The sequence below is a fragment of the Bidens hawaiensis genome, unplaced genomic scaffold (genome assembly GCF_021521415.1).
Source record: "Bidens hawaiensis isolate Kalapana, Puna unplaced genomic scaffold, B.hawaiensis_p1.1 tig00002306_1, whole genome shotgun sequence".
Taxonomy (NCBI): domain Eukaryota; kingdom Viridiplantae; phylum Streptophyta; class Magnoliopsida; order Asterales; family Asteraceae; genus Bidens; species Bidens hawaiensis.
The window spans coordinates 584,348-603,699 of NW_027491123.1; the positions used below are offsets into that span (position 1 = coordinate 584,348).

The window sequence follows — 19,352 nt, forward strand, 5'->3', positions numbered from 1 at the left end:
CATCCCGCGTAAAATGGGAAAATAAAACTAAACTAAAATTAAAAACAAAAACTAAATTAAACTAAATTAACAAAGAAATCAATTAACACAAAACACTAAGCGCACTAACTCCCCGACAATGGCGCCATTTTGATGCTAGACTGTCGCTATCTAGTCAAAAACAAATAAATCAGTGTCCTAATCACCTTAAGCTAGTCAGGGTAAGTAGGGTGTCGAACCACGAGGAGTATGTGGTCAGTGTGCAGTGAAATCGATTCCTAACATTATGAAGTGAATTCTATCAAAGTGCTGATCACACTAGCAAACAAGTTGATTTTAATATTGATTAAACAAGTGCTTAACTTTCAAGCAATTAACAAAGACAAATCACACCCGGGGATTCAAGCAAGTAAGCAAACAGCTATCTCATGCAACTTAACAGATTAACAATCAATGATCAATACAGACTGACTAGCTAGATAAACCTTTGGCATCCACGCTTACTAACACACGACACTGGTTATCACACGGTCCCTGCCAGTGTGACTCAACTAAGGGAAAGCGTATGCTTCATCTTATTCAACTAGTCAAAACAATCCTATAACAATTATCATATCAACTGGCACAATAATCGTTCTAATCGAAATAAACCTAAACTGACTGAGTGCACAATAATACTAGACATCAATACTCATAGATTAATCAAATATGGTTACAATAAATTCGTTCTTAATACATGAGAAAAACTGAAAGATACAATACTCTGCATCCCGGGCATGACTCGAAGGAACTAGCCACGCATCGGCATTTCTCGGGCTTCGGTTATGATCTTATGGAACATATATGAGGTCTTGAGATGATTGGAAGTGATGGTTCTCCACATTGCTGCTCTGAAAATCTCCTGGAAGGTGTAAGATAGCGTCTAGGGTCGTCAAGATGTAATATATGAAAAAATCCCTAACTTTCACAATTCTGGGGACCATCGCGTAGCGCGATGGTCTCCTCTCCTGGTCCATCGCGCTACGTGATGGACCAAAGTCAACACAGTCATTTACAGGGCATCGAGTAGCGCGATGCCCCACCTTCAACACCCATCGCGCTACGCGATGGGTCTCTTTTCTCAGCAATTCCATATTGATGTCTCGATTCTCGTGCTGGACATCCCGGGTCTTCATTCCTTGCTGGTACAGGTCCAAATTAAGCACGTTAAGTACCTGTGACCTGAAACATAATAAACATGTATGAAGTACCAAAGTTTCTAAGCTAAACGATTAAAACGACTTAGTTAACATACATAAATCTATACAAATAAACCGAACATCAATGTTCTTTTCAAGTCTACCAGTGCATATTTTTTTATTATTTTTCTTAAGATATAAATTTTTTTTTCTTTTGAGATTTTACATCATTGGAATGTCTGTTATATATAAATATGCTCTAATTTAGTATATATTATTTTGGTTGTCATATAATTGGAATACTTAAATGTATAAACATTTCTTTTAAACGATAATTTTGCAAAACAAACCAAACATTTAAACTTTATTAAATTCATTAAATGCAAATAAAAATGATAATAATAAAAGTCGAAGTTAGTTACAGAAATGAAACTGTTGATCACCTATCCTTCTATGAACAAAATATTGTTTATTTTGAGAGGACAACAAGGATACAAAAGACACTTGTCAACCAAACTGCCAACTTTTTCCTAGAACATATATATAATATATGGATGTTTTTGCAATTGTTTAAAGTGAAGCAGTTTTTAAAAGTTCAAGATATGGGACCTTGAAGGTTGTGAATACCATATCCTAGTAATAATAGCATTACGAGTGCACACTGGCGGATTACAATTCCAGAACGATACAATTATGACCCCCATACTAAAAGTTTCTGGTTCCGCTAGTACCTATTTCTAATTTGTATTATCTAAATATATAATAAACCATTATCATTTATTCAGTTGTCCATAAACAATAGCAAATTAAAATTTTATATAAACAAATAAATAATTATAATTTTAAATAGAAGTAGAATAATACCTAAATCGAACAGATAGAAGTCGGACCGTGGAAGAGAGATCTCGGATCAGCGGCTGCATGGAAATCGATTGCATCGTGGAGGTCGCATGTGAGTTAGTGTAGGAGGCCAGCAGGGGTAATTGAAAGCAACGGCTATTTGTGAAGTCCGGCCAACCAAAATAGCAACAATATTTTCTAAAAAGGTAATGAGTTTTAATTGGGTTGGGCTTTAATTGGTTTGAACTTTTAATTTGGTTGGACTTTAAACTAACAGGGGTAACGTTATTTTCTTTCAGGGGTAATGAAATACGAAACCAGTCAAACAAAGAAAAATTTGCACTACCGACGAAAAGTTGAGGGGTAGCGAAGGCTACACCTCGTTCTTAACTCGGTCCACCCCTGGTCTGTAACATTTCGGATTTTCCAAACGCGTATTCGTTTACGTGTAACCTGAACGAAGCATTTTTAGACCTTTAAAATTAATAAAAATCAAATAATTATAAGTAATTAAGTTTCTAAATATTCATTTTATACCCTTTAAGTTTTTAAAGTTATTTATTCTTGGTTTAAACCTTAAAATAGTAAAAAAATAGCATTTTTAGAAAGTTAAGGGACTAATATTGTCAAAATTGAAACTTGTACCCCTTGGAGGCCGGAGCGCCGCGCGACCAGACCCTCCTCTTGCCGTCGCGCGCCGCTATGGGCTAACTGGTCAGATCGTTGAAACATGATTTCGTTTTCTAGTTCGTTTAAGGTATAGAATCGTTTATTTTAGGCATGTTTGAGTGAATTAAGGTCCAAGTAAACATCATATAACTAAAATACAACTCCTAATTCGTTTTGCCCTGCCCAAGATAAGATCCTTGTGAGTAAATCGTTGATTCTTTCCTTAAAACGTATTTACTTGCTTAAACGGGCCAAAAAGCCTATAATTAGTTCGGTTTAGCAATTCCTATATAAACAAGTCATAATTCTCTGCTGTAAACTTTAACCTAACCCTAATACACCTCCTTCAGCCGTCACCTACCTCTGTTCATCCTCCAACCCTTCGGTTTTTGCATCTTCGTTAAAGATTCAAGACTTGTTCGTTGACTTTGCTTGCTTTAGGATCTTTGACTTCCGTTTCTCATCAATCCTTTCACTTTCCGGGTAAGTTGTAAACTGTAAAATCGTTCATACATATTCCCTAGTCAATAAATTTCTGAGATTGAAGGGTATTGACTGGTCAAAGCTTTAAAACCCGATGAAGGGTAAAACAGTCAACAAGTTTGACTTTGCGTTTTCTCATGCTTCTGGTCGGATTCAACGTTCGGTCCAGAAGACTTTTCTTCTCGTAATTAAATTTTAAGGGTTCTGCCCAAAACCCGACTCCCGAATCGAAGTTCGGATTCTGGTCTGACTCGACTCGTTTAAACATTAAAATCAACATAACTATAGTTCTACTCATCCGTTTGGATTGATTCCAGCGGAATTAAGTTCGTTTTTATTTATAGTTTCATATCACAAAGTTTCAGATTCTGATCATTAATCTCGTTGGACGCGTATTGGACGACTCGCTTAAATCATTAGTTCGTTTGTCGAATTTATTAATCACTTGCCTTCCATCTAAGGTGAGTTTGATCATTTCCCTATTTTACTCGATTTTTATAAACGTTTTGGGGACATATGCGTATTTATTCATATTTTCTATCTATATATATACACAAAATCGCAAATATAATCATTATGTGAATATCAGTTGAATACTATTTGCTACATGTTTAATTGATTACTTGATAATGTTTCGGAGAGCTCCAACATATCCCCTTGTAGAGGGTTCTCATTAGTATGATCATACGCTCGTCTTAGTAACCGGAGCCCGATTCGCTTGGCAAAGGTAAAACGACAACCTTAGTCATTGTAATCAATGCCCGATTCACTTGGCAACGATTTCATTGGCACACACAATTTGGTTATATGCATGATTGTTATGATTCGATTGATTATTTTCACATGGTTGGTTTGCGCATTTATCATTTATCAACTATATATATATATATATATATATATATATATATATATATATATATATATATATATATATATATATATATATGCTATTATTTAATGTTTCAAAATTGGTGATCATCTCACTCAATATGTTTGTTGACAAAACTCCATTTTCTACGCATATGCAGGTTGCTTAGATTGAAGTATGGATATTTAGTCAAGACCATAGGTTATATTGAAGACAAACTCAAATTTAATTGATTGTATTTATTTATTTGAATTGTTTTGTTGTATTTGATTATTGTGTGCACATTTAAATTAAAATAATTAATTAGATATTGTCACATTTTATTTATGATAGTATCTTCGAGCTGTGAGCAATCGGATCACGCCCCGGCATTTCTGTCTTAGGTTGGGGTGTGACATGGTCCACGAACCAATCCTTCCCCACAAACCACCGTCCGCGGGCTTCTCACCACAACGCACCCCATCTCCTTTTCTCTCATCCTTTCGCCCCACAAACTTGCCACAGAGCATGCGATGTACATGTTCTTACTATAAACATGTCATTCTTATTTTCAACGTTACTAATATATATAATAAAACTTTGGTGATGGAAGGATGCCATTGGATTAAGTGTTTTATATGTTTTTTTGTTTTTTTTGGTTTTGCATTTTGTTTTAAAGTTTAATTATTATATTTCTAATTATTTTTGTTATGCTTTTTTATTTGTATTATTTTAGTTACCGATACCGACATACCGTAACGAACGTGATAAAAACTGACCTAATTTGCATAGGCTTACCGTATTTTTTTCTTGTACCGTAACGAACGTAACGAAACCAACCGGGTGCCAATTCTTCTTTTTTCAATCCGGTTTCGTAACGAACGTGAAAAAACCAACCGAATTTGCATAGACTCACCTCTATGGACGAACAACGCTTGTGTTTTGCCAACGCTCAAGTTTTATCGGCCGACGCCACCCAATATTGGTCCATCTCAATTTTTATAACTTTTTTGTTTTAGTTTCCGTACAATAACACACGCAACAGAAACTGACCGAATTTACGTCAACTTACCGCCTCAACACTTAGGACTGGTAATGCTTGTGTTTTTACCAACGTTTAGATTCATCGACCTGCTCGGCGCAACGCGCCGGGTAAAGACTAGTTTTATTTAAATGGTATGGTTTGGTTACAATTCAATGCCCGCACTCTAGCTAAGAAGTTGCTTATATATATGAACGTGACAAATTTAAAAGTAAAAATTATTCTTTTTTCTTTTAAACAAGCCATTCATCCGTACGGCCATTAATTTATTCATAGATATGTACAAATTTTGTTTATATATCAAAACATTTTAAGGTTATAAATAGACAACAACATGCAGTGTCATGAACCCAAATTAAATTAACCTAGATCGATCAATCTTCTGATCATTACAAAGCTCTAATGGATATGATGGCAAGTACCTTTGTTAAAGCTGATAATACTCTCTTTGGTAGTCTTTTCTTTCTATCAACATTCATCAGCTTATTTCTTTTATTCATCATCAGTAAAACTAAAGCTTCCAAGAGCATAGAAAACCTCCCACCAAGCCCACCACAGCTTCCGATCATAGGAAACTTACATCAAGTCGGAAACAACCCGATTGTCTCCACCGCCATCTTAGCCAGACAATACGGCCCCCTTATATCACTTCGATTAGGCCAGCAGTTACTGGTGGTGGCATCTTCACCAGAGGCAGCCATGGGAATTCTCAAAACTCAAGATCGTTTTCTTTCATCTCGCCCTGTACCCGCTGCATTTAACCACAAAAAATATGCACCCCACTCGCTTGTTTGGGCAGCCGAGTGCAACCAAACATGGAAGAACTTAAGAACCCTTTGTCGAACCCATCTTTTTTCAGTTAAAGCTTTAGAATCCCAGTCTAGATTACGTGCGGAAAAAGTGAGCTGCATGGTGGATTTCTTGCGTCGGAAGCAAGGCCAAGTGATTGACGTAGAAGATGTAGTTTTTACTACGTTGTATAACACTTTAAGTTCCATCGTTTTTGGCAAAGATATGCTGCAATTTGACGAGGGAGATGGGACTACTCGTGACCCCCATAAAGAGTCGGTACGTAAGATAATCGAGTATGGAAGTCGTGTTAAAGATTTTGGCGTGTTTTATCCGATGCTTGATCGGTTTGATCTTCACGGAACTAAGAAAGGAAGCCTCAAAGAGTATGACAGGTTGTTTGGGCCATATTGGGACGGTCTTATCGAAGAAAGAAGGGCGTTCGTTAATTCTTCAACATGGTCGTCGGACCAAGCACAATGTTTACTGGATATACTGCTTGAAAAGGAATTCACAAATTACCAAATCCATCAATTTGTTCTAGTAAACATCATGCATTTTATTAAGTAATTATTAAGCGCAATGTTTCCTGGATTTATGACCGCAAGTTTTGTTTTGTTTTTCAGGAACTTTTCGTAGCTGGAAGTAACACTACAACCTCCGCGATTGTTTGGGCCATGACCGAGCTTTTGAGGCACAATGAAGTATAATCGAAATTAGAAGAAGAGTTGCAAAAGGAAATCAAATCGGATCAAATCAACGTCTCTCAACTATCTGAATTAACTTATCTACAATCCTGCATCAAAGAAACTTATAGACTACACCCATCGGTTCCTCTTCTTCTTCCTCGTGTAGCGAATGAAACTTGTGAGGTTATGAATTATACAATTCCGAAGAATGCCAGGGTATTCGTCAACGTTTGGGCGATTGGTCGAGACCCTAAAGTTTGGCACGAGCCGTTACGTTACATGCCCGAAAGATTTACCGACTCAAAACTAGATTTTAAAGGCCAGAACTTCGAATTTATACCGTTTGGTTCTGGACGGAGGATATGCGCCGGAATGCCATCGGGTATCAAGAGTGTTGAGTATATATTGGCGACTTTGGTTTGCGAGTTTGCTTGGACACTTCCTAATGGCAATGATCCGTCGAAGCTTGACTTGGAAAACAAAATGGGGCTTGCTATGAAAAGGGTAAATCCATTGAAACTAATGTTTAAACAAAAATAATCTTATCAATATGTTTAATCGGTATGGATTGTCATTCTATTATTATTATCTTTAGAGAATAAAAAGAATGTGAAGTTTAATTAGTGTGTTTCAATGGCATTTGAATTATTGATGTTTATAATTAGTAATAATGTGAAATATGTAATGTGTAATGTGGATTTCCAGTCCTTTGCTTTATTAATAAATAAATAACTGTAGTCAACCCTTGGGTGTTTAGTTTTGTTTGGTTTTGCTTTATTAATAAATAAATAACTGTGTCTATTTTTATTATTGTTTCTTATTATATGAAATTCTTTTCTTTTAAGATTTTACATCATTAGAATATCTGTTATTTATAAATATGCTCTAATTTAGTATATATTATTTTAGTTGTCAAATAATTGGAATACTTAAATGTACAAACATTTCTTTTAAAAGATAATTTTGTAAAACAACCAAAAATTTTAACTTTATTAAATTCGTTAAATAAAAATAAAATTGATAATAATAAAGGTCGAAGTTAGTTACATAAATGAAATAGTAGATGATCTATCCTTCTATGAACAAATAACTGACTATTTTGATTGGAAAACAAGGATGCAAAAGACCATTGTCAACCAAGCTGTCATCTTTTTCCTAGAATATATATATATATATGGATGTTTTTGCAATTGTTTAAAATGAAGCAGCTTTCAAAAGTTTCAAGATATTGGATTTTGAAGGTTAAGGATACCATATTCTAGTAAAAATAACGTTACAAGTGCACACTAAAGGATTACAATTCCAAAACGATACAATTATGACCCCACCCCTCTAATAAAAGTTTCTGGTTCCGTCATTGCCTATTTCTAATTTGCATTATCTAAATATCCAATAAACCATTATTAATCATTATGTTGCCCATAAACAATACCAAATTAACAAACGAACTATTACAATTTTAAATAGAAGTTGAATAATACCTAAATCGAACAGGTAGTGTTGATTAGTTATTCACGTTGGTAATGGAAAGCATAAATATTATGATAAACCTATAACTAATGCATACCTGTTACAACAGAGAGAGTAGCCACGATTGAAGAGAATGATCCAGACGACATGATAGTCAGCTTAATCGAGCTCCCCTTTAGGATGTATATTACTGATAGGGATTAGAGTTCTTGAGAAACCGAAAATATGGAGAGAAAATGGGGTCATAAAATTCTTATGTGAGGTTTAAGGTTTTTGTTATGATGTTAATAAGTTTCTCCGTATATTTATATAAACCCAATGGGAAACCATTGATTAGCAAGTAAAGGTAATATGGTTTATCAACAATTACCTAGCTATTATAATAATAGGATATAATTTAATTAGTTTGACCTATTATTATATAAATGAAAATAATGGTCATATATAAATATACATATCCATATATTTATCCTTACATTCTCCCACTTGGCCGAATAATCATTTATTATGAGCATTAGATTAGTCTGCAGATTTTAACACTCATTTTAGCTTTAAACTCAAACTTGAGCAGAAAAATAAAGTCATTGAATTGAACATTAGCTCAAGACCCCCCATTAATCATGCTGCAGTCCTTATTTAAAACATAAGTTATGATGATCAAAATTTTACAAGTAAGCCCTTCAGAATATTTAATTTGTATACTAATTTGTCTATATGCCATTACGCATGCCGTACATATTAAGAGACATACAAAATCAAATCTGATGAGGAAAAAATTAATAATTAGTCATTAATAATTAGTCATTCATATAATGATATATAATTATACATGGTCATTAGTTATCCCGTCTTAATTATTAAGCGCTCACACAAGACTTATAGGTGATAGACTTTTAGTTATAGGATCCTTAAGCATATCATGAATGTATTCGGTATGATTCGATATGAGAATTAGTTTCCTCAATTCATTTATGAACGAATAATTAATTTCATATCGAATTTAATGCGGCACCTCTCGAACGGTTACTGTTTGAGAAAACGTGGTAGCTGACTTTATCACAATAGGTCTTCGATATATAATTTATATGGAGTTAATAAACTTATGAGTCCAATGATAAATTTTCAACAACATTTATTGACAAATGCGTTGTTATTTAATCAACATATTATATCATTAAAATTCAGATTGTTGTTATCAGTTCATTATGACTCCTCCATGAGATAGATTATCTTCTGACATAAGAATATATCCCGAAAATTACATTATGATATATTTGAAAATAACAAAATTTAGAGTAATCAGTCGGTTTGAGTTCTCACTTCTTTATTTTAAATTATATTCTCTCGTTTCTTTTTAAAGATATTTTTATACTCTTTAGATGCTTCACATTAATATAGGCATATCTAGTGTGTTGCAATTTTGAGTAATATCTGAACGAGTATGGACTTGAACTACATAACGCTTCTACTTAATGAAGCACAAGGAAATAATCTCAGTGATCCTATTATCCTATAAAAGAGAGCAATATTATTTGTTACATGTATAAGGACCCTTTTAAGTTAATACTTATAGAACAAAACCAATGTCCTTTCGGGTCTATCTCAGTATGTTATGATATGTATCAGGTAAGGGATATCTCTTGAGATCTATCATATTATCATATCAAAGTATATATAAACAATACTTAGACTTATGTAGCATATGCTCGTCAAAAGAATGACATCTATATAAAGACATGTTTGTTTTTAGTTGCTCCCACTCATCTTGAGATAGATACATTGATCCATTTAGTTCTTGATAAAAATTATGTTATAAAGATTTCATCACATTTTGATATTTGCATTAGTAAGTGTTTTTAGACCTTTAGTAGAACTTTCACTGCTTTATGAACATATAAATATGCAAGTCAGTTATTAGGGAAAGTTGTTTTAAATGTTCAAGTGTAAGACCCCGAAATCCGGGAGTCCAACCGTTGGAATATCATACCATAAGATTTACAAAAAAAATTTGACACGGTTATTTAACCTCAAAATACATACAGCGGAAGCCTTTCTTCCCAAAACGCGGGAAGCATCTAAACTAAAAATAATAAAGTTGGAAATAAATTGTACTTTGTATAATTCAAAACTTAAGTCTACGAAGTGGAAAGATTTAAATCAAGATAAATAAACAGCGGGTCATAAAATTCTTTCAATATAAATATGTTATAATCTTTAATTAATAGTCAATATAAAAAAGTCATAACGCTAATTAAATAAATACAATTTTCAACTAGAAATATCATCTTCAAATATCAGGTAGCCTCTAGCACATCCAAGTGGTGATCCAACATCCATCTAACCTGCAATAAATCTAACATGTATACAAAGTCAGCTAGGCTGAGTGAATTCATGTCTTTATAAATACAATAAAATGGATATAAAAGTAAAAACATCAACCTTCACAACACGATGAATAATGATAATAATAATATTAGATATTTATTTATCATCTCAGTAAAATAATACATCTTCCTCAGCCAAGCACACGACACGGATCTCCTCACCTTAAGTCTCCAATGTAACATTTGTTACTTTTCAAACTCGAAAACCCGACCCTTTTCAAATTTTAGGTTTAGCTTATATATATATATATATATATATATATATATATATATATATATAGGGGATGGATCATGCGAGAAGTGTGAGAAGTAGATCTGGACCACTGATTATGTGTAATCAACGGTAGACAATAACAATGGCATATTTGTAATAAACTCAGAAAAAATATATGCACTAACTAATAGAAAAGGGTATATTAGTCATATGTGATTATTGTTTACAGCAAGTAACGTATACATTTATTATTCTTCTTCAATTTTTCCAAAGAATCACTATGTAGAAACTTCAAATTTTTATTCAATCACCTTCATCCATTCACAAAAATTAATTACCAGAAGCTTCAATTGCTCTAGAGGAACTTCGATCACACATTCAATCACCTTGCCATATTTCTTCCATTCACAAAAAAAACCAGTGAATCGGGTTTCTAATCTAAGGTTTGTATTGTTTGCTTTACTTTTCGTTTGGAATTATTTAAACATCACGGTTTTTGGATTCACCTACATTCATAATCCGAATATGATCATAAGGTTATTGATTCAATTATTGATTTGGGAAAAAAAAACCCTAGGGCTTTTTGAATAATACAAATTGAGGAAAAATTATTTGGTGTTCATCTAAACCTACACTAGTTAAGGTTTGTCATTTATATATCTTTATTTGCATCTTGTTTTGTGTATATACAGATTTATTGTGTAGTTACATCTCGTTCTGTGTAGGTACAGATTCTGTGTATGTACAAATTTATTGTGTAGTTGTAGGTTTATCATTTACATATCTTTTCTGTAGTTACATCTTGTTGTGTGTAGGTACAGATTTCATTGTATGTCGTCATAGTTCGTTGTGTGTAGTTAAAGTCCATTTTGTGTAGGTGTATTTTTATTTTATTCTTCATACTTGATCAATTAAGAATTTTATATTATGTGTTTTGCTTTAAAGAATATTATAATGCATTTTGTGTTGCTCCTCTGCTAACAATTTAATAAGCAATGCGAATATTCTATAAATATTTGTTACTTAAAAATAAATCTCTATTGTTGCTAAAATAAATTAATTTGTATATTAGAGTTGATTGTGCATTACAGTTGCATGTGTAGGTGTTTTATATGTAGATTACAACTGGCTGTAAAGTTGTTTATGTGGTATAATAGTTTTTAGGTCGTATATGATGCTCTGTGTAGGTGTTGTATGCATAAATAGTAGATTTCTAATAAATCTGATTTGTGTATGAGAATATGATCCTCGTTTGTGTACAATAAATATATGAAAATTTAATTCTTCTTTAGTATAGGTCATTATTATCCATGTAAGGAACGTTACGAATTTTGTTATGTGTATGTGGTTTTCTATAGATGTAGGTTATTTTGGATTATAGTTCAAGTGGAATAGTTTTTTTTTGTGTGTGAATGGTATGCCGATATAGTTCATGTGGTGTTTTAAAGCTATAAGTAAAAAAGATAAATACAATTGTGTATCATGAGTGCCATTTGTGTAGGGTATTTTATCAGTTGTTACTCTGTCGTATTTATGTGTAAGTTATTTTATAAAAGTTGCATACCGAAGTAATTCGTTTTGTTTTGCCTTGAAAACAGATTTGAAAACATTTGAAGTTTGAAAGTATGCCAAACACATAGGGGAGGCTTTGGTTAGAAACACGATTTCACTTGTGGTGAAAGGCGATAAAAACGGAATGAGACTAAGAAAATTTGATATTATTTTTCTTCCCATTATATTTAAATTATGTTTTTATGTAAGCTAAACTACGTGGTCAAGTGCTTATGACCCGTTTATAGAACTTGAATAAAGTTTGTTTGAAAATTATTCCTACACTACAAAAATTGTCCCTATACAGCAATAAATTATCCCAACACTGAAACAAATTGTCCCTACACTGTAATAAATTATTCCAACACATCAACAAATTGTTCATACACTATAACAAATTGTTCCTGCAATGCAATAGATTATCCCAACACTGAAACAAATTGTTACTACATTGCCACCAGATTAATATGAAATAACAACAAAAATATTACACGTAGTGTTGTTTATAGCACAGAATGCAAGAAAAATATTGAACCTGGAAGTTTATGAAGTCCACTTGTTTAAATAGAATTGAAAAAAGATATAAACACATCTTATTGTATTTGATCACACTATCAAAATTTTTTAATTGAAACAATAGTTTGATTATGAAATCGTTTCAGTTGATTAGAAATATAATGAAACCAAGTCTAACAAACATAATCCGCACAAAAGTCGTATGATAATCAGTTTTAAAACCATTTAAAATATGAAACAAATATAAACCCATTTCATCTAACTAAAAATTGAATTTATCTCCAGACAATATGTGATAGGGTATTTTTGAATATGGATAAAGAACAAATATGCTGAATCATATTATTTTGTATATTGTTGGCATCGTTAAGCTTCTAGATGTTGAGGAAATCGGCTTAGATGATGAAAAACAAAATCAGTTACAATAAAAAAACAAATCAAATAATAAAACAGTGAATTGAAAATCCCAAATAATTATTAGTTACCATAACAATAAGCCTAAAGATTTTACTAATATACCCTTATATTTAAATAAACATAAATTAAAAAGAAAAATTGTGATTGGGTAAAATCTTTTCTCGCATTTCTCGCACTAAGAATAACTTCTGAAATGAACCAAAAATCCTATATATATATATAGGGGATGGATCATGCGAGAAGTAATATTTTAACGAGAAGTGCGAGAAGTAGATTTCAACCATTGATCTTCTATAATCAATGGCTTGAAATAAAGAATGGCATTTTTGTAAATATCACGATATTGTTGTAACATTTATAATATAAAAAGGGCAAAGTCGTCTTATAAGTGTAGGATTAAATAAAGGAAACGTATGTTTCCAGAATTTTTGCTTAACGATCACCTCTCTCCTTTCCTCCATCAAAATCCTTTTCAAAACAAATAATATTCACAAAATCTTTAGTTCTTACAATATAATTTGCTTGCGTATAAGAAAGGATCCCCTTCATCGTTGATTTTATTCATGTACGTGACCAGAGAAATTGGGCGTTTTCGATATTAGGGTTACAAAGGCTTATGAAGAATCAAGGTTAGTCGGCTTGTTTCTAGTTTTTTTTCAATCTCTAACATCATCAGTAAGTTCTTATTTCGTACCTACAGCCGTTATTTTATATGATATTTGTCTTCAGATGGAATTTTTGAAGCAATTTAGGGTTTTGTTTAGTTCACTCAAATTTATAGTTTAGCAGTAAATTTGTTCGTATTCTGTAGTACCATACACAATGTTGTGGATGAAGGATTATATTAAGATATTTTTTTTGTTTTTTTGTTTTTATGAATTCAATACCAACAGTTTGTTTTGGGTGCAATATGATTGATGGTGGTTGTTGTGTAGTATGTCAGATGGTAGGTTTATACAAATAATGTATGTATTTGGTAGATATAGGATGATGTTACTTGTTATTATTACTTGACTGCTGTTGTTAACAAATTTGATAACATACTAGTGTAGGGTTAATATATGTAGATATATGATGATGCTATTTGTTATTTTTGTGTGTTTACTTTGATCTTATTAGTGTACTAATAAATATTAGGTGTTGTTACTATGTTTTGCTAATAAATATGTTCTCCTATCTATTTTTATTGTTTAATTGATGTTGTGTTAGCTGTTTATTGTCTAGACCATTTATTAGATGTGTATTTTATACTGCAGTTATTGTGACATATATATGTTCTATGTGTACCATGTTTTATGTGTAGGTTTGTTGCGTCTGTGGCGCATTAAGAAAGAAAGGTATAAAAAAACTTGCTAACTAAAAGATTGTAACTGTCTGGTGTAGGTTTTAAATTTTGTATATGTGGCATATCGAATTGTGATATGTAGTGTCTATCTGCAAATTGTGTAGGTTGTTTAGGTATTAATTTGAGTATGCATTCAGTTACGTGTAAGTTGTGAAAGGTATATAAATTGTGTAAGCTATGTTGGTTTTAATTCGAGTCCAAATCATGTTATGTGTAGGTTGTTTAGGAATTAAGTTGTGTAGGGATATTAATGGTTGTGTAGGGATATATTGGTTGCATATGTGTAGTCTAATTAACTATCTAGTTAATGTAATGATTTGTATGTGTATGTGCGTAAGAATATCCCTACACGATCATAATAAATCTCAAAGTTCCTACACTATATTATGAATAATATGATGATCGGTGTAGGCGTCATATTGTGAACAAATGTAGGAGGTGTAGGTGTTCCCTACCTACTCAATAAATTGTATTATGTGTAGCATGTACACAAGTATAGCAGGTGTAGGTATATCCCTACACAAGTGTAGCATGTGTAGATATATCCCACACAATCATTAAATTGGTATTATTTAAGTTGTGTAGGTATTAATTCGAATAGAAACTATGTTATGTCTAGGTTGTTTAGGAGTTAATTTGCATATGATACTAATAGCTATGTAGGGAAATATTGGTTGTATATGTGTAGCCAAATTAATTGTCTGGATATATTAGCTATGTAAGTACTCGTTTTCTGTGTAATATGTATATTGTTGTTGGTACATAAATGTCAGTAGTTCATAGTGTAGCGTTTGTAATCGAGTCTGTAATGTAATTATGTTTAAGTTTTTGTTTATGTATGTAAGCGAAGTTGTCAACAAGTTCGCTTAGGCGAACTTGTTGAACAAGCGAAGTTGTCGACAAGTTCGCCTAGGCGAACTTGTTGAACGAGCGAAGTTATGGACAACTTCGCCTGAACATATCGGGCGAAGTTGTCGTGTCTATATATACTGTAGCCGACGGATTGTTTAGGTTACGAGAGAGGAGTCAGTTGTTGAGTTCAGTGAACGTGTCGAGAGTCTGTAATAGACGTGTTTCAAGTTACAATATATAACGTGTTCGTTTGTATCGCGTGTGATTGTTTTACGTATTCTACGCTCGTAACTACCTACGCAGGGATTCCGCACCTACGTAGATAGCGATATCCCGTGTAAGATCCGTCCGGGAACCTACAATTGGTATTCAGGGATCTTAACATCTTCTTGAAGTACTGAATGCCGTCGTAACGTTTGATCACAAATAGTTTCAACTCTTCATCGTACAACCAGCATATGATTCCCTTCTTTGATTCTGCATATCCCTTTATATTATACGACTTTTTGAACATCGTCGGTACTGCTGGCTTCTTCGTCTTTACAAACCACTGAGCGCAGCCTTCCTTCCAGTTTGGCTGATCTTCCCACTCAGTGTTGTCAACCACAGCATCTTCACATATAGTCGACTGTTCAACCACAGGGATCTCATGCTCTACATTTTCTTCAACAATCTCTCCTTCTTCTATCACATTCTCAACCACAATTTCTGCACCAATCTTTTCGATCTCATCGATTGGCAGAACATCATCTTCATTTATCAACTCATCATCCTCTAACATATCGTCTATCTCTTTCAGCGCATCAATCATATCATCAACAATCTCAACATCTTCAACCACATCCACGTCAGCCGACGATGTAGCCACTACAGGAACAACCGTAGCGCTTGTACTCGATACCTGCACAGAGGTAGGAACAATGGACATACCAGACAGGGCAGGTGGAGCAAAACGTACCAACCGTGAAGTCTCTCCAGCTCCTACACCCATACCTGTCCTTTCCCTTCGTGAACGCTTTCTCACCAGCTGCACAGCTTCTTCTTCATCATCTTCCTCGTCGTCGTCGTCAACAGTTCTCTTTTGTTTCCCAACTGTTCTCTCATGCGTTACCATCATCCTTCTAGCCTCTTCCATCACATCATCAAAATCAGCTTGTGGACCCGAGACTTGAATATTCTCTTGTGGATCAACTCGGTCCATATCAAACATTCCTTGGCCTCCCAACATGGCATCAAGGTCAATCTCTGCAGTTGACACAGCAGCAGATACAGCAGGCGCAGCTGATACAGCCTGGGGTGCTGCCGCCTGTTGTGGTCTTGGGTCTCTGAACTCGTCCCCTGCCGCAGGCACATACTCCGGGTTTATAAGGTACCCAAAGAGCGGAGTATGCCTGGGACGCAGCTCAGGCTTGCTTCGTGCGCTGGAAGTGCGACACTGTGCAAAGATACGTTTTGTCACACTTTCCACGTATCGAATAGGGCGTCGTTGAGGCAGCGTCGGAGCCACATGATTGAAAATCATCTGTAGGAATCGTGGATACATTGTAAACCGCTCACGCGCCACAGCCCTTCGTTGCCTATCGATCTCGTAAAAGATCATCTGGCTGAAAGAATATCTTTTATTATAAGTCAACGCAGTCATAGCAGACTGCATTGTCGCACCCATACCATCAGTGCCTGCCTTCCGTCCTGACATACATACAATCATGACGTGCATAAGGAAGCGCCACTGATCTAAAAGGAATCCCTTCCTCCATTGAGTGTCCCCTAAGGGACCAGAATACCCCATCCTGAGGAACGCCCCATCACGGAATGGCGCAACAAACTCCGTTGGGTCATCCCTCGTCTCTTCACCAAAACGCAACGCCACCCGTATTTGTTCAGAAGAAAACTGAACAACTTGACCGTTTACGGTGGCTCGCATAACCGGGGGCTCAACCCGGCAATCGTACTCTACCGTCTGCCAAAAGTCTTCAATATTCGGTAGGGAAATAGGCAGGGTAGTTGTTATTGCGTGATATATCCGTGAGCGCAGGAGAAAAGTAATTATCTCCCTATAGTCCTCCACGCCCTTTGCATCTGGGTCAAGTGTTATGAATTGGTTATGAGCTGGGAAGAATTGTCTGTGATCATCACCGTCATCACCTGCACCTCCTGCACTTCCAACAGCAGCCATATCTGCACTAAACAAACCAAGTTACATAAACGTTAAAGTGTTACACAAGTTCGCTTGATTACCAGGAGCGAAGTTGTGATCAAACCTGTATAGGCGAAGTTAAAGGTGAGGCGAAGTTGGGAACAACTTCGCTTCATCTTTAAGTTCGTCTAATTAATTTTAAGTAATAGGGTCTGGGCGAAGTTAGTGATAACTTCGCCTCTTCACAACATTGCCTCAGGCGAAGATAAGGGTTAGGCGAAATTAAGTCTCAGGCGAAGTTGCGGATAACTTCGCCTCAGGCGAAATTAAGCCCCAGGCGAAGTTGCGGATAACTTCGCCTAAACCCTAACTTCGCCTGCATCAGAATAGGCGACTGTTAGGATTCTAACAGCCGGAATCCGATGATTCGGCAAAGTTTGACGATCCAGGAGACTCTAACACATGATATTACGGATGGTTAGATGAAAAGATCGTCCATGAACACGTAATACAAGTTTGTAAATCTCGGTTTTGAAAGGTCACCGGACCGAGGTCACGAAACCGTTCAAAACGACCCATGAAAAGCATCACTGTCTTTGGATATACGGTTAATCGATAACACACACCTTGAATCTATTGAACGAAACTGAGAAAAAGGATCGAAATCGGAAACGAATCAAGTTCGCCGGATAATAGTTAAGTTCGCCGGGTTTCTCGGAACAACTTCGCTGATATTTTGAAATAATGAATATTTTACTGTTTGAAATCCTTATATAGGGTCAGAGTTGGTCAGGCGAAGTTACGGATAACTTCGCCTAGGCGAAGTTATCCACAAGTTCGCCTGATTCAACAACTTCGCCTATATTTTCATAACCAAACCTTATAATTATGAACAATTTGAATTAACTCTTTAAAACTTTCCTTTAAGAAATAAACGACATGATCAATTCTAAGTAACCAGTTAAAAAATCATAAAGCTATCTAAGTACAAAAACGTAATAAATTTAAAGTATAAGGGATCAAATTTCAGTCTCGATAGGGACTGCTACGTTTTAGAAAAGATCCGAACAGGAATCATACTAACTACGTGACTGTCACATAGATCCGTGTTTAGCTGTATTATGACATATAAAGACAGGTTGTAAGCAGGTAATATACTTAAGATGGTTTTCATCGTTTCTGTGATACGAGTTAGGTTCAATTAATCCTTAAAATTTAAGTGGGCAACTACTCAGAAATATTGATTCCTCCTATCTATCCTCAAAGCGTATTTGGCTTTCCCCAAGTCACCCCGAATTGACTTCGACCCATAGTGTCTGATTAAACTGTAAATATTCTTGATCTGTTTCCCGTTCTTCTTTCTTACTCAATATTGTGAAGTCTTGATATTATCATCACTAATATGTTACAATAACTTCAAATAAATTTTTTTTTTTTTTTTAACAACATAGACTTCAAAGTAGAAATTAACTGCAAGTCCCGAATCTGGATCACTGCAGTATCTTGAAACGCTATCTTCACGGGAATCAGAACACACATGGGTTCGTGTATGACTGGGTAATCACTTTTCTGCCTATCATTCGGAAAGATATACATGAAGACACGCAAAACTCTTAAGGAGTTTCCACATAAAATCAAGTAAAATTTAATTTGTATCACATCTACTTTTACGCACCATAAAAAGTTACCATGACATACAATGATTGTCCTAAAGCCTTTTAAGCCTAATAACTTCACTAGTTAAGCACACAAAGTTAGTATATCTATCATTTTCCATGGTTGGATCAATTTTCCGTTCAACATAGCTAACTAACTTCTTACGAAGTAACAGACTTGAAAAGTAATTTCATTTCCCTGAAGAAATTTTGACTTCAATCGCCCCGATCACGTCAAAGTCTTCAGGTAAACGGCAATCCTGAAGATCCAATGGATCAACTGGACCGACCACAT

At 34.5% G+C, this 19,352-nt stretch overlaps 1 pseudogene; it reads left to right on the forward strand.

The window, feature by feature from the left end:
• The first annotated feature begins 5,417 nt into the window (after window positions 1–5,417).
• LOC143615528 (putative (S)-N-methylcoclaurine 3'-hydroxylase isozyme 2) lies at window positions 5,418–7,104 on the forward strand (annotated as a pseudogene).
• Window positions 7,105–19,352: the final 12,248 nt, after the last annotated feature.